This window comes from Cygnus atratus, chromosome 5, assembly GCF_013377495.2.
Source record: "Cygnus atratus isolate AKBS03 ecotype Queensland, Australia chromosome 5, CAtr_DNAZoo_HiC_assembly, whole genome shotgun sequence".
Taxonomy (NCBI): Eukaryota; Metazoa; Chordata; class Aves; order Anseriformes; family Anatidae; genus Cygnus; species Cygnus atratus.
In genome coordinates, this window is record NC_066366.1 from 6,330,087 (window position 1) to 6,351,355 (window position 21,269).

Below are 21,269 nucleotides of genomic sequence, written 5' to 3' on the forward strand. Positions count from 1 at the left end.
TCACTAGAGTATGTAAAACCATCTCTTTCATCAATTCATTTTTAAATGGTCCCTCGGGACCTTGTTGTACTCTGGTATCTCCACTGGGACTTTGTTATGTGTGAGAAAGTTACCTGATGAACACTAGTCACAGGAAGATGCTTCTTCCAGAAAAAGCACCTGGTAACATATAGTCCCCAGAACAGCCCCAGTTGCTCTTTAGATATATCTGTACTAATTAATAAAAAACACTCTGAGCTGTTCTCTAGCATTGGGGCCAAATCCCATGGAATGGTCCAACCAGAAATTAATAAGTCTCCAGCACTGAGTTGGCCACATCTAATGTGCCTGTTGGGGATGCTCATGGTAACTCTCAAAATACACCGAGGAGTTGTGTGGGAGGATGAAGCTAAAGCTGTGTCAGGGACCGACAGCGCTGTTTAACAGTACATTTAACAGCTACATTCACGTACATGTGTCTGCATGCTGCCACTGTTTAATAAATTTTATACAATAGAAGTGGCTTCTGCATATTCTTACATTATTTGCAGTGCCACATGAATGATTCAGTGCCACAGTTTAATAGGTCACACACACAGGAATGGAGTATTCTGCAGATTGACAGATTTCTGTGGTTCAGCCATAGTGCTAGATAAAAATTAAAGATAGATGAATCCCAAAGACAGATTTACAAAAAATAAGACAAAACTGCAATAAAACCAATATTACTTTTTACACCACAGATTTATGCAGCTTTTCAGATGGCTCCTCGGGTAAGGTAAATAATTTCTATAACGTACCCTTGAGTATTCTAGGAGTCAAAAACCATTTGGTCCTGTTGTCAGATACTCCCTGGAATGGCCTTCAACATCCTTACGCAATGATCTATCAGGGTCAGTTTAGGTTACTAAGTTTCCTCCAGGTTCCCTACAAACAGGGCTTGCTTTCCCTTAAAGGCAACAAAACCAGGAGAGATAATGGGAAGAAACCGTATTCTTTCTTTCATACTTAATATACCTAACCACGCTAGCAATGCAGAAATAGGAAACTTCTAACTGCTGCTATTGCTGATATACCAGTTACGCTAGGGAGCCTGGAGATGCTCAGATACAACTTGTCTTGAAACTTCTGCCCATACCTTTTCATTCATTGCCTTGAATTGTTTTTATATGTGCTCTGAGCTACAGGAAATCTAAATTCCTTTTCCCATGAGCATCATGAGAGCTTGCAGAGCTGTCATTTATTTCACAGAATTTATTAATTGTTTTAGTTTAGGGGGAAGATTTTTGGTTTAAAGTAGGGTTTCAGGAACATGATTTCTTATTATGATAGTGGCTCTATCACAGCTTATTGTATTTCTTATCACCTCCTTTGATAAAAGAAAATAGCTGATTTTAGAATAAACTCTCTGTTGCACTGAATAGAATGCATAATCCCTGCTTCAGGGTTTGAAGAGGGTCTAGAGATCAGCAGAAATATTATTCATTGTCACTAATTGATAACAATGCAGCATTTTAGTTAAGGATTTCAATGCCCAAAAGACAAAAGTTCCCTGGGGAAGGGAAGGTTATATACTGGTGTCTGTTCTACTTCTAGCATTTCACAGTTAACATGGTTCTGTCAGCCTTGTTCAGAATAGGAGCAATCAAAATGAGTATATCAAACCTATGCTTGAAGTTGTACTTTATGGTGTCAGAGGAATAATCTTTACTGCAACATTAGATTTGTATCAGTTTAGAACATCGGCTCACATTTTGCTCTGCCTCCACGTCCCTGGCCCCAGATGGATTGTGAGACCCTAACAAGCATCTTCCAGTCAACAGAGAATTGGTCTTAGTACAAGGTTTACTGAGCCCATACAAAACTCCAGGAAAAAAAAGGAAAAAAAAAAAAAAAAAGAAAAAAATGGAATAAAAAGTCCTCTGCAGGGGAGAAATTCAGCATCTGTAAGAGCTGCTGCACTCCTGCTGCTTTACTAGCAGTCAGAGCTGACTTCACTATTCTGCCCAGCCTATAAAAGGAAAATCTCAATTACCTGTGTTAAAGAGTCATTCTCTAACATAAACTGATTACTCAGGATGTATTTTGATAGCTGCGTTTGTCCCTAGTGAAGAAAACAGTATGCTTAACTGTCCAGAAAATATATTCTGCCCACCTGCATCCTAGTAATTGCTAACAAAATAGAAATCAAAATAATTACCAGTGCAAGCATCTCCAAAGCCTACCAATAGGCATTTCAGACCTGGGGAAAGGTTTTATAATCTGAAAGGCAGGGGATGGCTGAATTCCACTAGTGGCTGAATTCAAAAATGATCACTTGCAAAGTCCTCACAGTCAAAAATTTAATTTGTGTGTTATTTTCAAGAAATTTGAAATACATTTGTTAATTTAATGTATCAGAAATAAACACGCAGTTTCATTGCCTGAACACTGGAATGCAAACAAAGCAACAGTGCTTCAGAACCACTTCAAGCAAAAGCAACACTATTTTATAAGAACATGGGTTTTGACGCTTATTGAATTCTAAAATCACTTATATTCGTTTTTATCTTGAAATCATACCAGAAACACATTAAGCTTACTTTGGAAACCAGTAGACTTTGCTTGCATGAGGGAAAAATCTGCTTAAGGGTTTTATTTTTCTCCAGAAGAAAATGGAAACAAATAATATTTTTTCAAAGGAATTTATGGTTGATGGGAATATTGGAATTCCTTGTATCACCTCCCATGAGTTACATGGGCTTATAGTAAATTACATCTTGTTCAGCAGAGCCTCAGATTGGAAATTACAAACAATATACCAAAAGCCTCCAGCTATGAGGCTTATAATAGTAAATATAATTTGGAGTAGCTTATATTTTTCTAAAATTGTATTCATTTTAGAAAGAGAGTGATGTTTGTAAGACCTATTTTCATTTTCCTTATTTTATAAAGTATAACAAAAGTCAAATAAATGCTTCACTGAGCAATTTAATATATATAAAATGGCTTCAAGTAATTATCTGCAACAGTGTCTTGGAAAAATAACACATTTGTTATTTTTGGCATTTCCTGGTTGGTGTATGCAAAATGTCTCAATATTTAGCTGTTATATGTCAGCCACATTCACTGACCTGCTATTTGCTAGACAGCTCCCTGAAAGGATAATTGTTCATTTTCTTTTCTATGGACTTTTAGACTGGAATAATGTTTACAGAATTTGACAGACACCTTACAAAATAAAATTAATCTCTACAGAAAATAGATAGAGCAAAACTTTCAAACAACTGTGAATTCTTGTTCTAGATCTGGTCTTGAAAATTAGGGCCCAGACACCTAAGGAAAGTAACTCTTATTTTACATGACAGCTTCAGCACAAAAGACTGAAAAACTGCTGAACATATTTACTTTTGTGATTAGGAATAAATACAAAAAAAAAAAAAGAAAATTTTTGCTAGTGAAGAGAGTAGCAGCAGTATCATTTTTAACATCCAGAAGAAGGTATTATTTCCAGTCACCAAACATTTCTCACCAGGCTCAGTTCATCTGCTTTAAGTAATGAGGACCAAGAAATGAGAGCAGGGATTAGTTTAGAACTACTGCTTTGGCCGAATTTGCCATGATATTGCAAATGGACATAAAACATCTTCAATAACTTTTTTTTTTTTAGGTGTGATTGACAAGTTTAATTTATTTGATGTACTTAGTTATAGGAATAGCAATAAAGCAATGGAAGGAAGCGAGACTGATGCTGCATGGCAGAGTTGCCTTGGCAACAGAGCAGTCAAAGGTAAGGCAGGAGACGTTAAGGGACTGGATGCAGAGGCAGAATTCTCCCTTGGTATAGGAGAATGACAAGTTTCACAACAAAAGGCAAATTGTAGCAATATAACACAGCTCTTGCCTGCGACAATGGTAATATCCAGAATATGTGACTTTAAACATCCAGCATTACTTTTCTGAATTTGTCAACATTGATAGGCAGTCTGAAAATCTTTGTTTAGGAAAACATGGAAGTTAGCAGCCTAAATGAATAGGATAAATAAGGATGTCGGCACCTACTTTTGTGTCTTTGCACAGCTGCAAAAATGAAACCTAGGTGAAAACCAATTTCACATTTTCCTGTTATAGCTCTTACCCTAGACTCGGTCTCTGACAAAGGCGAAGGTATCATACCGCCTGCTTGCTGCCAGACAGCTGAATATTCCTCCTAAGGTTATGACAGACAAGCACAATTCTCAATGCTCTCTTTCCAAAGAGAGTAATATTTTTGACAGATGGATGTAACAGCTTCCATTTTCATTAGCATCATAATCATAGGAAATTGCTAGAAAAAATTCTTGTGTCTGAGCAAGTAAAATTTCACGGTAATATTTCTAGGCCCCACTGAAAGAACTTTCTTGTAGCAGGCAATTCCTTTGCTTCCTTCAACAAAAATCGAATGTTACACAAAAATGCTAAGGTTTGCATGCTAATGACTGAGAAATAATTGAAATGAAGTACAGTTACAAGAGTAAAAACTGAGGACTCAGCCAGCCTTCTGAAAATACTGAAATCCTCTCATCTTTCATTAGTTTTCTGAAAAGTTGTGCACCTGCACAGCAGAGAGTCACACTTTGCAGGAGTGCACATCCTGGCTGGGCTTCCAGAGGCACAGTTGTAAACCCAGACACAGTGACACTGAGCAAGGCAGAAATGACATAGCCTTAGAAAGGAAGGGACTGACCTTTTCTTGTTGACAATGCTGCTCCATGGTGAAGCTGGACATGGGCAGAGGACGAGAAGGAAGGTCACATCGGGTGGCAGCCAGCTGCTGTGGACAGGGAAAGGAAGGGCAAGGCAAGTTCATAATTCAGTACTTCTTTTTGAGCTTCATTATTTCTCACTGCACCTGCAATTTGGAACAGAAGAACAGTTTGTTTTTACTGTTGACATCTTCTTAGGTTTGGAAACCATCACTTACACACAGAATAAAGGAAATGATCACAAATGTGACTTGTAATCATCTGAGCCATAGAATTTGTTTTCATTACAAAACATCTGCCGTGTTTTTAAGCATAAATATAGTGAACTTTGTTTTTGAAGCAGTTTAGACTATATGGTTTATGTAATACTGTAGCTTAAGAGATCTTTTGTTCCCCTTGCACAGGACTTTACAATGAGCAAGAATATCACAATTTACATTTCCCCCATATATCTTTTGCCAGGACTAAAACTTGATCAATACAGTAAACGTCAACCTGCTGCATCTCACAAATTAAGGCATAGAACAGGCTGCATTAATTGTTGCATAGTCAAACTGACAACAATGGGCGTCCTTGATATGTCTCTTGTTATTTAGTTACTACCATTTTGGAGGGGTATGGTGTTCATTCTATAGCACACACGACAGAAGTGTCTCTTGTAGGACTCCCCTGAGCACAAGGACTCACTAAAATCCACTAACACTGTGGGCTGGGCTCTATTAACATTTTATACTTACAAAGCACTTCCCATTCATGGACTCTAGCAGTTTGACAATGTTAAGCCGAACAAAATTATTTAACATGAAGTCTGTATGCTTTTCTACATGCAAGTGGCTAGAGTAGAGCATGCAGAAATGTCTTTACCCCAAATCACTAAGTAATATACTAAAACTCTTAACTGATTTTATCTATTTATTTTCTAAGTTCCACATGTAAAATAAGTGGACTACATAGTCTACTTTTCACTAGCAGAATCAAGTCAGGGACCTCAAGACCAAGACTCCAAAAGTGCTACCACAAAGACTGAGCTATTTCATCCAATAGGTATTTCAGCAAAATGAAGTACCAAAGAGCCAAAAAAAAATATATATATAGTGCTTTTTAAACCAAAACTATTCTTGGCCACAATCAGCAAACACAACAGTGAAATAGTACAGTTTCAGTTTGCAAGATTTATTTTTTACCCACATTTAGTATTAGTATGGTGAAAAAAAACATAATGCTAATAATTTGGAGAAAATTCTATGGTTGACCACGGGATCATCAAAATACATTTTACATTCTTTAAAATTAATTTTCTTCACTAGAATTATACTTCTAAAATGTATCACCTATGTAAACAAATAACCTACATAAATATAAAAGTTAAAATATGTACTGTTAACTCTACTAATAACTGAGGAAATCTGTTTTGCACTGAATTGCAGATAGGGAACCCATACTGCACTATATGTGCTGTAGCAAGGGGTTTGGTAAAATGACTTTACAAAACATAGCATAAATCTCCAGCTGAAGAAATGTCTGCTTATTCTGCCTTGTCATTTTCAACCTCAATCAGGTTGTAATACCCTACATTTCTATATCCATTTTGTTATATAATAGTATTTCTTAATACAATTCATTGGAAATTCAACTTTATTGTTTCTAAGCTTTAAAGAAACTAAAAAGTAACATGGCACTGACACTTTAGAAAATCTTTCCTTGATTCTGTGTTCAATTTAGCCAGGAGGTGCTAGTATTCATTAAGAGTCAGAAATTCACTGGGAAGCAACAAACGAATACAAAGCAAGACATACACATTTTTAAAAACTTCAGGGTTTGGTTCAGATTTTAAGACAATTACACATCTAAAAATAAAATTTACTGTTAAAGCACCTTCCTTTTACTTTTCCAAGCTTAAGTGGGAATTTGCCTGTTAAAGTAGTTTTCATCTTTAAATATTAAGCAGACAGTAACACTGATCATAAACATTTCATTCACTAGCTTTGGTTAATATACTTTGTTGACTAAATGTAGTTTAAGTGAAAAATAAGGTTGGGGTTTTTTTTTTTGTAACTATTTCTACTTTAACTTAAATGCATTTTAATCCTAAAATTGATTTAATAAAGTTCACATGCATATAGTTGGATGAATGCCAAGTAATTAAAATTATAGGGAAAAAAATTCCCAGCATAATGAACAAATCAAATAAATACATCTGGATAAATACATCTAAAGCCATATAACTTGAGATTCTCTTAAAAAAAAAAAAAAAAAAGCATAACTTTAAGTTGAGTACTAGGTTGCAAATCAGTTTTAAAAATTATATGCAAGCAGAAATGAATTCTACTTAGGGGAAAAAGTCTAATACATATAGCTTGAATTACATTTTCCAACAAACCTTTCAGGGGACTAACATCTATTTCCCGTGCTCATGTCCAGCAGAGCAGAGCTCTGAAGCCACCAGCCTTGACTGCCATGCAGCTATGCAAATACAAAGCAGAAAGCATCTTTTTCTTTTTGCAGGGTAGACAGCATGGGAGGGTAATATTTTCTTCTCTTTCATTTGGTTCTGACTGAAATGGTTTTAGGAACCCATCATAACCCTGGCTGTATTACATTTTCTCATTATTACAATGCTTGGGCTGCAGACACGTAGGCAGAAGGTTACCCCTTTGAAAGCATATGGGCTGTTCTTAAAAATAAAAAATAAAAGGGGATGTGGGGAAAACAGGACACATCGTGTGAGACCTTGGAAAACCTTGTTTTATAGAAAGCTGAAATTACAGCCAAACTGGGACTGAAGACATCTCTTTACTATTCCCACTCTTGGGAAAGTACGCTAGCTCCCAGAAACAAGAGCTGAAACATAAAGATAAATGAACTCCATCCTGCCAAGAGAAACCTGCAGCATTGGGTCTCTGCCTGCTGGGGCCAGCCCTGCCATTACAGCTCCTCCAGCTGCCAAAAAGAGAGATGAGCACACGAGCCTAGCTGCTGGAGAACAGAGGGACCCGGTTGCAATTCCCCTGCCTTTGCTCCAAGTCACCCAAGAGAGCCATAATTGGCACTTGAATTGAAGCATATGCAAGGTCCTTTTGTATCCGCCGCTTGCTTAGCTTGAAAATTAAAAGAAGCTATTGATAGCAATTTATATGCACCAGGATGGCTGAGAGGGGAGCTTGAGCATGCTAAATTGCAAGTAATCATTCACTGTTCGGTGACAGCTTAACAGAACTTAATCACGAAATTTAAAAAATAAGAGTGGGAAAGAGAATGAGAGGACATCAAGTCCTTCTCTCAGCTTTTCTCACAGAGTTTCTATTTATAATCTTTCCAATAATATCTCTATTTGGGGATGGTATTTTAAAGGTGCCTAAGAGGCTATGGTTAGCTGCAATTCCTGGGTGCACGCGTGTGCGTTAAAAGCAGATCTCTCTGCTAATGACAGTTTAATTCAAAATCCATACGTAAACCTAACGTCTGCCTTATTTCCATTCAAGAGAGAATGCCATTTTCATAGAAATTGCACGTACTCAGATGGATGAAAGACTAAATTTTGTAGACTGACTTCACTTTTCTTATCTTTATATTAAAAGACTTCTTCGTGCCAATAAAAAGCTTTCCATACCTGTCCTTTCTGCAGAATGTCCATAGCAAGAGCTAAATACACATTGCAGTTTGCCAGCACTGCAAAAACCCCATTATCTTAGGAAGGGGGAGGTTCTTTTCTTATCTTCAAGTGTCATTTGAAAATATTTCTTGTCCATTTCTCTTATCTTTTCAGTTATAAATCAATTTCAGCAGCTTGAGAGAAACCTGGATACTTGGTACAAAGACGAAGGGGATGGCAAAAGGCTGAAAAGTCATGCTGGGGAGCACCAAGGAGCTGAAGAGAGGGAGGGAAAGGAAGGAGCCCAAAAGCATATAGGAATTTGAGACAGATATGCATGTAACACACAGAGGTCATGTAAAGCTAAAAAAAACACACTACATACAATAAATTCTACAGTATTTTGCACTAAATGGTAACATGACAAGATACGTTCAATGGAATTCTTTTTTTTTTAAATCCCCTTTCCAGGAGTAATGCTAATTCCTAGAACCTCAGACATCTGAAAGATTGTACACGTTTCTGTCAAACTACAACAGCAGAACAGTCTTTTCAATTTTGTATGTCTCACCTCGTGTGAATTAACTCATTTAAATTGTTTATTCTCTCCCTCACCATTGCACATTCACGTACATTATTTATTGTGTTTAAATTATATCATTCTTGGGTGGCAAATTGAGGTTGAAAAGATTTCTCACATCTGACTTCAATTCATCTCACCTTCCTGCTCAGTTCATAAAAGCAGGAGGTAAAGAGACATTTCACCTACCACCTCCTGCTTATTCCTTTTAAAATGGGAAAAGAAACTGGAAAAAACATATTCAGGATTACTGTGCAGTAGAGAATGCTTTTGCCATCAGTGCCTAAATTGAGAAAACAGAAAATACATTTTTATATGAGCTTTGGTATTACCCAGCTGGTGCCACTACTTAGCGATTAGCATTGGTGAAACAAACCATATTTTTCCACAATCTTGAGACTGCAGAAACATCAGAGGGTAAAAATCCTAGCTATGCAGATTCTTTATAGCCTTCCAGTGAACAGTCACTATGTACTTTACTTCATATGTGAAGAGAAATTACCCACCTTCCTCTGCCTTCATTTCCAACTTTCCTCACACAGCTGCTCCCTTACCTAACATGATTGTGACTGGTACCAGAAAGCTGTACATCAAGGAATTTATACAAGGGAAATTTACTGCCAAGGGCAACAACAATAGATACTTACCAATATCACAAGTGAAACTAATCACATTAACCCTTATAATTACTACTGACACTGAGTACAGCTGAGAGCCAACTTGACCACCCAGGGGCACCTGCAGTGGCATTGTCACAGCTGGCCCCATGCAGAACTGGGAGGTGAGGGGAGTGACCCAGTGGGAAGTCACTTTGCATCCAAGTTACCGTGAGCAGGATAAAATCCTGTCCCCTGAGTGATGCTTGTATAAACTGAAGGAAAACAAGTCCTCAACCACAGTCCCAAGATCACTAGATACAGCAGGTAAAGAGTTTGCCCAGCCTAGCTGCGTAGGCTCAATAAACAGTTCCAGGTTCTTTTTCCATATCACCGGTAAGAATCTTATCCAAAAATATCCTGTCTGACTCAGAAACCTTTGTTTCAACACTTTCAACATAAGTTGAAAAATACCCTTTCTGGAGATAAGGCTATCTTCAGCCTAGACACAACTGAATAAAACACACTGCAGCAGCAGTTGCTCTGTTCTGTAATCTGGATAATGATCCGTGAGATATCTTCACATCGTGCACTACTGATTGTCCACAGGCTAAAGCTTCTCAGAAGGATTATCACAATACAAAGAGGGATTAGAGGGTGCACCTGCATTAGCATTTAATTTGGATGAGGAGTAGACATGTGAAACACACCTCCTGACCAGCTCCTTAGTACAATCCTGCCTCTGGGTCCACACGAGTGTTCACGCATCCGACTGTCTTTAATTTGAAACAGGACCAGACTCTGTTTTGAGACTGGGGATTTTGGCTTCCTCAGTAATTTAGCATCCACAGGAACTTTTAAGCTGTTCACAGGTTAACAGCCTTAGTCTTCAATAGTCTCCCATAGGCATGGCCATCGACAAATAGTTCCTTGTTTTAGCAACAAAGATGACCCCTGAAGGTCAGAGCAAGAGCCCTCAGCTAAGCAGTATTAGAAGGGACGCCGTACCACAGTCTACGCTACGTTTACTCTGAGGCCAGTGGAAGACTTTCACCATCACCAGTGCTGGCATGGCAAACTTCATTGGAACTGAAGTCTGATGATTTTATTTATTTGTCTACTTCTACTGCAGAGTCTAAGCTCACAGGACTGTAGAACTGGAATATTTTTAGTCTAGATTTTTCTAATGTATTTCTTTGCACTGCTAGTAATTAAAGATCAATCTACTTACGAAACCAGGAAGTATTACTTAGGTATACAGAAATAAAGAATCAGAGTAATAACATAGGTTTCTAGCCTTCCATACTAAGAATTGTGGTATAGGTTTGTTGCTATTGCCTTTTGCAGGTTTTCATTTAAGCAAACTCAGAAACACTAAAAATCACCTGCAAAGAAACCATGCAACATATCGACTTAAATGTAAGGTCCCCTGCAGGTCAGTATTCCAATGAATTTTATTTTATTTCATTTTAGTTCTTCTTTACAATGTTACTGAAAGTGCACAGGTGGGCAGGAAAACAAACAATGATGGAACAGATTCTGCAGAATTAATTATCATCCTCTTATAATTTTGGACACATGGGTAAAGAACAACCTAACCACATTAAACTGCGTATCCTTGTTTTATATTTGAAATGCTTGCCTATTGAGGCAAGAAATTTTTTCATCTGGAATTTTATAGAAATCTTACTTTTATCAATAATTTGGAATAAAAAGTTCCTACAAAAATCACTGCAAGGATGAAAATTTTTAGTCTTCAGATCATCCCCTGGGGAGATGACTGGGACTGGAAAACACAAGATTTTTATCTCCTGGAAGAGGAGGAGGTTAGTAAGAAGAGAGACCAAGAAATGCAATCAGGGCAGAGGCAGATTATCAATAGCAAGCTACTGAGGCAGAGAGGACAACTGAAGAACTGACAGAAAGACAAGATAAAGCACTAGCTGTTTTGAACAGGGACGGAAGAATGTGAACATACTTTTGCGGGGCAGCAAGGGTCTATTTTCAGCCTGCTTTTGCCACGCTGGAAGTTTCCATGATGGAGAAGAAAATAGCACTGTAGCAGAAAATGATTGTGACCTGCTCAACGAACCTGACCTTAGCTACAGAATGTGCCAGCGTGATGAGGGAAATGAAGAATCTTAATGAGGCAAGAGGAAACCCGGTCAACCTAATGCAGTGAGCTCCTCCCAAGAGATCAGCTAGAGAGGAGCATTTGTTTTGTGTTTTGCAACTTTATTTGAATTCATCCTGTTTTATCTTTTATAGAAAAAGCAAGAGTGTTCATAAATTGACACAATCTACTTGTAAATCTTTCTTTCTCACATTTATCCTCTGAAGAATTAAACTGCTCATGCAAGTCCTCTCAGCTGTCATATAGGTCTGGGGAAGCAGGGTGTGAGGAACATGAGTGAAAGACTGGGGAGAGGACAGGGACATGGCCACCAGTTGTGGCTCACAGGAGGACACATGAACGGATGGGTCTGTACAGCACCCTGATTATCCAAGACAGAATTACATCCCTCAGATCCATTTCCATGCTACAGACATCTCCTGGCAATCTCGTGACTCCCTTTCCCAATACGCTGGAGATAAGGTAGACGTCTTGTGCTGTAACAGGATCTTCCACCTCTCCCACGCACCTCACGCAGACAGACCCACACGCACCGGTTGTGTCGATAGCACTGCACTACACAGTAGTGTATCCCCCAAGCAGGTATTACCCCTACTGCTGTGGGGGACTGTCCCTCAACATTCACACCCTAAATCACCTGCTTACATTGATAGACGGTTGCATGGGTCCAAACCCTGCAGAAGAGCATACGAACATTAAAACACGATGGCTGATCACGTGCAAGTTCTCAAATCTGTTCTCTAGCCCTGTTTCATTTATTGACGTAGATGTGGTCATGGGAGCCGTACAGCATGGACACAAGTCCCTTCACAGAAAATTAACCAAAAAATTCCCACACGGACAGATTATCCCACACATAGTTTGAGGCTAAGTAGCAACACACAATACTGTCAACATTACCATTCATTTCTCTTTTTACTATTGTTTCCTTTTGCTATGTCTCTTTCACAGGCACAGAAGCAAATCTAAAACTAATGTCATTTTTTCCTTGAATGTTCCTTGATGTTAGCCCTTTATAATCTTGCTTTGTTCCCAGTCAGCTGTCCTAACACAACCTGGTGATAAAAGAAAGCTAAAGATGAAGGCTAAAGCTTCCTTTGTTGTTTTTTTTGTTTGTTTGTTTGCTTTCTTTTGTTTTGAAAAAACATCTTCCACAGGAAAGCTACAAGAATTATTAGATTTCAGCTGAAAGCTGGAGATGGCTTTCCTGAATAATTGCAGCTTTTTAAGTTTTTAGGTTTCTGAATTTGTTGGGATTTTTGGTTTGGGAGACTGGAAATTTTTGTGTAATTTCCAACTTGATGAGGCAAAAAATACTAACCCATCACTTTTCCTTCTCAAGTCTCATTTCCTAGCCTATGCATTTCTATTTCAGTCTGTTGTGTGATCGTTTTCTTATTTATTAGTAAGGGACTTTTGGTTTCTCATTATTCTATGACAGAAACAGATAACTCTTAAAAATCCCAAATCAAACTGTTTTAGCTGAGAACTAGATCCTAGCACAACAGACTGAGAGTTCAGCAGCACTAGGTTGATACTTCTGAGCCCAGAAGCTGATGTGTAATGCAGGGATAATAACCAGCAGAGGATAGCTCTGCTAACAGCATTAATCCATCCTTCTGGTTTGCTCCAGCTCTGGCGCCCAGGGCATTCAAACAGTTTGATAAAGCCCTGACAATTCTCCTATGCGATAATATTCTGTAGGAGGACTTGGTACGAGAAGCTGAGTAGTTCTGCAGCCTTTCTGGTTCTTCACTTTTTGCATAATGAATCTACTCTAAAGTACAGAGAGTAGCACATGAATCCTACTGTGAACTGTGTTATATCAGAAAGAGATATTTATACAGCACAAGTCACCACTGCTACCAGAATGGCATCTGCAGAAGTGCTGCAGCCAGGCATAAACTGGAGTAGCCCTGATTCCCTTCCAAATTGCGTGGAGGTTAAAATAGAGCCAGCACTTTGGCATAGCACAATGGGAAAATGGAGACAGTCTGCTGCTCCTGCTTAACCACCCCTTACAGCTTCATCACTGGCACAAGGAGCAATTCAACCTTTTAATTTTACATTTGAACTTTTTCCTGTAGCTTCAGCAAACTTAGTGGTCCGCTGTGGTGCTGGATAATATTTTCTCTTCAAGAAATGACAGTTAATAAAACCAAATGACATATTTAGTTCTTTTACAAAATATGGCTCTAATCTGAAAGCTTACAGTGCATCTGTTACTCAGAAACCGTATTCACTTCTACCAGAGACATAAAATCTGACACCTAGACACAAAACTAATTTAAAAGATAGAAGGAAGGACTCTAGTGGTGGTCTATATTAGAAACTGACTGCGCAAAAAGGGTCATTTTGGTGCAATTTATCTTCCACCATATCTTATCTTTGACCCAGTGTTGCCTAATGCAGGCGGTTCTGAGCGGTTTCCCTCTTGGTGGAACCCGGGTGGATTCAGCAGCAGGTACCACAGGCACACTTCATAGTGTGGTAGATCACAACTTTTTGAGGCTACTTACTAGGTAAAATACACACAGGGATCCAGTGCAGCCTTAACTGATGAGCCACATGTAGCATAAACTCCACAGCTCAGTTGTTGTTGTTTTTTTTTTTTTTAAGAACACTGAACACCAAAAGCGTTCAGTTTGGTGAAAAGAATCTCACGCTGTTTATGATGATGGTTTCTGTTTGCAAAGGTTTTACACCATTCTGTCTTTCGCAGGAAGACTGGCCAGCAGTGAAAGTCCTCGTCCTCTTTCCTTTTGAAAGCTAATTATTTTGCCTCCTCTTTATAAGCCAAAAATTTGCTTATGTACCTGTTCAAATACCACATATTAAATGTCTAAGAGTAATAATGTACAAACAAATCCATTTTGTCCAACTTTACATGCCAAAAAGTTTCAGCTAGGTGCCTTCTGTTCTTGTTGAAGAATGACTGGGCCTTTCCCAGTTTGATGCCAACAGGATCCCCACTACAGGCAATATGTAGTTGCCGTACAGTACAATTCAGGCCCACAGGACAAAGACACGGCGCCCACCAAACATTTAAACAGACAGGCCACTACATCCTTGAGAATCAGAGGACCAGAAATTTTAGGCAGGTACTTAAAATTCCTCAGGAGCTCAAGGACAGTCAAGGTCCTCTGACCAAAACAAGAGGGAGAATGCTCTGCCCACTGCAACCTCCTCTTCACCCAGTCCTAGCATGAGGATCCTACTGGAATCCAAATAATGAAAATAGCATTTTTCACATTTTTTACTGTTCTCAGCTCTCTAGAGTCACAGCCAGATCTGGGAAACGGCAGTGGGGCTCTCTACTGCACAAACATAATTTGTTAACCAAGTTCCAATTACAGAACCAAAACCTACCTGCCTACCTATAGCTGCCATCACATTAAAACTGATGGTAATTGGGTTGAGCAGGCTTGTAAATCAGGGCAAAATTTGACCTGCCAAATCTCTATTATTTGCGATGTTATTCACTACATTAAACTCAAGTTGATTTTCAGACTCTAGCTGAAATCTGCCTGTTAAAGAAACAAAACCTTTTTAATTTAACATTGTCCAAAATTTGAATTGGGATGAATAAGGAAAAAACATGTACCCCTAAATTCTCATTTTGTGCCAAGTACAAGCACACACATAGCAAATCTAGGGGAAGGGCAAAGAAAACAGCTAAACCTAGGCACACAATGTGAATAAACACTGTTAAAAAAATTGTTTCCAGCAATCTTTACAGCAGCCACTATTCAAAGATGGCATTAGCACTCAAAAAGGACACGTGGGTATCTTGCATATCCTGGTTTTATTCATAGTTAATGATGTTTTCTTATCTAGGCAGTACATTTTTAAATCACCTTTTCAGTGCTAGAAAAAACGTGTTGATGATTCCTCTCAGAACTAGTAATTCAATTTCTAGAAGTTCAGCAACGTTGCTCTATATCACACAATGTATACGCCTCTCAAATCATCCGTTTTGCTCAACACTTGTGAAACAACTTCTGATAAACAGTCAGCAAGGACCTGGGGGCACGCCTGGCCCGGCTGCTCCTCACCGCAGCTGGACAGCATGCATGTGCTGCCAGGTGAGCGCAGCAGGAGCAGTACCTCCGGGAGGCAGAGCTATCTCACGCTTCATTTTTTCCCACTCAACAGACAAAATGCCTGCAGTTCCTATTTATAGTGAAGACACGTCACGTGTTTACAGCAGTCACTCCAAAGGCAAAAGCCAAAATACATTGCTATTGTTGAAAATACAATACTGTTTACCCCATCTGCGCTGAGAAGCCTGCTGGAGCTTGCTAGGTGGAGCTCCTACACAGCCCTGCGGGTGGTCTGCCCAACACACTGGCACCTGACCGAGGAAGCAATGCATCTCTCAACAACAACAACAAATCAAGAAAAGCACTACCCAGCCTTTCCTACAGCCTGTAAGCCCCTTCCTGCTTTCCACCAATTCTTGCCTCCTTGAGCTCCCAAATATCACAGCATCCACACCAAACAGCTCGGTTTGGAAAAACTGTGGACAAACTGTTATCCCCAGTCTTTAAATTCAGCCAGTTCCAAACCAGAGGAAACTCCAGACTGTTCAAACGGCCACTGACATCCCTGCCTGAATGCTGCAGCCTCCTGTGAAACAGCCACTCTCTTTTTTAATCCCCTTCTCTCCGGTCACCAGAGACACACCTCAGTGCGTTATTGCCCAGGAACCGCCCTGTGAACGCAACGTCTTCCCTGAGGTGACCGACTCCAGCTCCAGCTCCGCACAGCCAGTGGCGGTGCCAGGGACACTACTGCCCATAGGATATGGATGGCCAGAACCAGCGTGGAGAGTCAGCAAATCTGGTCACACAGGCATCACTTCCAGCACTTCTTCAGGATACAAGAAATCCAAACAACCCACGCCAGCCTAGTGCAATCGCTGTTAATGTCAATCACATCTACACCAGTCACCTGCATAATTAAAACTACACTGGGGACTGAAATCCCAAAGTAGACATAACGTATGTCTCCCATCTATACACTGAAAACCACACCGTTCTGTTTTAATTCTACATATTCTATGTAGATTGTCACATGGGATCTAGAGAGCACAATTTAAAGACCAAGAAAGTAGATGGTGAATAACCACAGACTACAAAATTTGAAGAAAATCTATGCAAAGGAAATTCGCAAGTATTAATTCCACCACAACTGTGGAGATTCCCCAAGTTCCAGTTTTGTTCACTATGGACAGAGAGGAAAATCAAAACCATTAGCCATAGAAAAATAGGTCTTCAGTGGAGTATTTCTTTAATCTGGCTGAATGACCAAACATTCTTCGAAATGGTCTTGTATAAAATATTCCTTGATTAATTAGTAATTACCATGCATTGTTATCAAACTAGAATGTCTTATGACAAAGGACATATCTATTAAGCTCACAGATAACGGACTGAATCATGAAATGCTTCTTTAAATTGATATTGTGTGAGCTATTTTTCCAATTTCCTTACAACGAAATTGGTCATTCCTAGCACTGTGCTTCTTTTTCTTTCTTTAAAAGTCTCAATTGGACAAAATACAGAGGAAAAAAAAAAAAACTATTTCAAATACTAAAAATAAAAGTCAGTTGAATTCATGCATTTGTTGTTTTGTTCTAACAAATTAAATTAGTCACAGCGGAACTACAGTGTCAGGGAGAGTCGAGCTGGAAAAGAGCTACTAAATTATTTACTATACCCTCCAATTCCTTAATTGTCAAGAAATATCTAGCCTTACCTGTTTTATTTTTCACAGTCATGCTGTTTGCATTCTGCTTATTTTCATGAAATACCCAACTTTCTTGCAGATGTTCAAATGTGTTTTTTTCAGTGCTGAAGAGGAACACCAAGAGCTGTGAACTACATTCCTGCAGTCCAGAAACTGTATTCTGCTGGCAAAGTGCTTACTTCAAAATTTTTCCCCCCACTTTTAAGCAACAGTTGTTTAAATTATTAATACTATCTTTCTCTGGTGCTTAAATGTAACTGTTTTCTCTAGTGATTAAATATAACTGTTTTTATTCTAGGACATGGTGGTTTTAAGAAATGGATGGATTCACTTAGTAAGAATAAGGATCTTGCCTTTTAGTTTCCCAAAGCTTCAGTAATTCTGGAGCTGAATCACAAATCATCGTTTTAATGGATGACCTCAGCAGTTCATCTTAGACATTTTGATTACTGCAGCCAAAGCAATTAGGTAAGACAAGAAATCTGTTCTTCAGTCATCTGTAAATGAATTAAAAATCCTTTGTTTAGGCTGTGATATTCATAAATTAGCTTACCCTTCTGAGCTTGACTGGCTAGCATTTCCTTACATTTTGGTTTGAATAATTTGCATCTTCCTGAGAACTCCAAAATATCAGGGCTGGTGATCAAGTCAAATCATGTCAAGCTCAATAAATTAAGATTCAGAATTCTTGCCAATTCCTGAAATATCTTTAATCTTTAATTTACAATTTAAGGTTAACATCCAAAGAAGAGAAACTATTGAAAAGGAGTGCTACTAACTATCAACTCCTGGAAGACAGAGATTTATTAAAGTCACTTATAACTATTTTAAAACAAATATTCAAAGCTAGATATGTAAGTGATACATAGAAATGGAGGTTTCTGAAAAAGGAGGAGAAAAATAACTTTCAAAGCAAATCAGAGATAAACAGGTATTGCTGTAGTACACACATCTGTCTTTACAACAGCAGTATATTAACTTTAAATAATCTATGGAAACTGTGTAAGTGCACTTTAATTATTAGAAGCTTAGTGGGAATTTTTTTTCTGTGGTTGAAATCAGCTGTCATTATGTGTTAGCACAATATTGTATAGATTTTCTTTAAAAAATAAATGTTCAAATGTGGACATACAATGTTTTTTGTCATATACAAATACATAAAACCACAGAAAAATACAATTGTATTATGATGTTCCAAATAATAAATGTAAAGCAAGTAAAGCAGTGTTTTTTTTCTGGACTTGCACAAAAAATCTGCTGTTACCATATCATCCTCAATTATAATAATACAATTAGGTTCCTTTCTGAAGGCAGATACATGAAAATTTTGTATCAATTATAACTCAGGGACAAATCATACCACTCTTCCACGGTATGGTAGTTTGCTATTTTGTTTCTTTCCCTGGAAGGAATGAATTAATTACTTGGCACTAGCTAGGGTTAGGCCCTTCATTTATTTTGAGAACACTCTCAAATGGTCAGTGTCCCAGTTCACTTTAGGTAAAACCCTGTTGAGTTAGTGCTTCATTGTTAATTAGAAATGCTTCTAGTTAAACCAATGCAATTAGAGAGGAATAAGGATGTAAGTGAAATCTGAGAGAGCCATCCTCTCCAAAGCTGCCCTTCCTGGCCAGCTGGGATAGAAATCATACAAAAACCAGATTCTTTCATGAGAAATTTGCTCCTTTCTGCTTGTCAGAACCGTTGCTTGTGGGAGTCCTTTTTTCCCTGTCCTATTTCAATAGGTCTTTAAAACGTGAATGAAAAAGGAGATCTGAAAGAGTTAAACAAGCAACTCAGATCATAAAAAGCTGTCAGTCTGGTTTACTCCAGATCACGTACACTGGGCCGTGCTATTCCCACGTTAGCATACACCTCCATATGTTTTGCCCAAGATTAATAAAACAGGTCTGCATATCGCACACCTGTCCTCAGGAGGTGTTAGCTGGTGTCACCAGTTGTGGAAAAGGATAAAATTATGTGCAGAGCTTCCAGTTTAAGCAAATAGTTGCAACATTACTCTCCGTATAGCTATCGAGAAATGCCAGCATCCCGTTATCTCGCATGTATTTTCGTTTAATGCAGTCCCTTCTAGCAGTCTCAAGGCCCAAAGCGGAAAATGAGCCCAGCACATGCTGTCTCACAGGACACACCTCTGAAGGAAAGTTCCCACAACTAACCTCTTCCCTGAGCAAAATTACACAATTTACAATTTAGTCAGTGCCCAAGTTAGAGCATTTTTCCTTAACAGTAGCATGGAGAAAACTTCTCAGTGACCCCCCAGCATGAAGCAGCTTGAACACACAGCATACCCATAGCACAACCCATACCCAGTGCAAACCATTACCCCCTGGCTTTGCCAAAAAAGTAAAAAAGTGTAACTGAAAAACTTATTCCTTGCCCAGAAGAAGTAGGCATGCTTCCTGTCTGTGACAAGGTGGGAGGGTAGTGCTGATCAACTTGCTTGGCAGGCAGTATATATGGTGTAAATGGTTCAAAAATGAAGAAAAAGCACAAAGTCATGTGTAAACAATTAATGCATCTGTGGCAAAGTCTCAAGTAAATGGGTTGGTCTGCCTTCTGGTACTTAATTAGTACGCTCTGTTCAGTACATACTGTGTCCCCAGTAAGCAGTGCCTCCAAAGCAAATTAAAATGAGCATAATAAATCTTCCTTTTTCTACAAACACACAAATCTCTCTCAATACACAAATCTATGTATGTGTATGCAAGAAGAGAGAGAAGAAAGAAAAATAAAGTTCCAGGAGGAAAACAGAACAGCAGCCATCTTTCTCATTCCTTATCTTTCTGAGAAAGTAGCTCAGCAGGGCTGCAGTGCCAATGACAGCCTGCACAAGGACAGCGCTTGGTGAACAAGTCAGACCCAATAATTTTTTTTAGATATCTCACAACTTCATCCTTTTGCAGATCAGTTAAATGTATTTTTATGTTTGAGAAAAAAAAAAAAAGCAGCAAAATATAAACCAAGTCAAGTAGAAGTTTGAACTTACTTATGTGTGTAGCATTATATCAGTTTTATCATATCAATAATTTCGTAACACTTAAAATACATTTCACAACTAAAGCAAAACGCTCTACCTACAAGTGTTCTGGGGGGCCTCCCCATTTAACTCCAGTGGGAGCCAGCTGCAACGCCTGCATGTTTTCTTACAAGCCATCAATGAAATAGCAAGAAGTTTGGGCTTCCCAGCATTAGCATCCCAGTGCTTTTCAAAATGGCCACACTGTAAAAGATGGTGCTCACCCAGCAAGGGAGAAGAAGTTACACCGGGCTAAGGCAGAATAGCTCACAAAAGCAGTAAGAGACTAAGCGTGGCACACAGCTTGTGTTTACAAAAATTCATAAGCATTTCAAGTGCACTCCTAAAGGAATTATGTAGATGCTGCAACAAATTATTATATAATATAATTAAACACAAAACCTGCAATAGTAAAATAGCATTAAGGGACAGATTTTCATTGCTGTAGTAGTGGCAGATTGCAAGCAAAGATCCCATTAGAGGTAATGGGAGCTGAAGTTATAATCCACTGTGCACAGTGTCGAAAATAATATCCCTGTGGCTTTGGCTTAAACTAGCAGAGCTAAGGCAGCAACCGTATTTCTAATTCTCCCCATTGTGTGCAGATAGCAGCCCTCACAACACCCGCGTTCCCCTCCTCCCTCTTTAACACATTTTCCACCAATCCACAGAGTGTGAGCACAAGGGAGGGAGGGAGGATCAGGCATGCTATGTATAATTGTGCATTTCCTTTGCTTTTGTTGGTTTAAATCAAGCTTTTAATTTCTTTTAGTGGGGCTAATGGTTAGAGCAAAGGACTAGAGCTGAGAGCTCTGGTGTTTTTCACTTTGTCACCATGGGTAAATCATCTTCGGGCCAGGGTGGCCTGGCTGT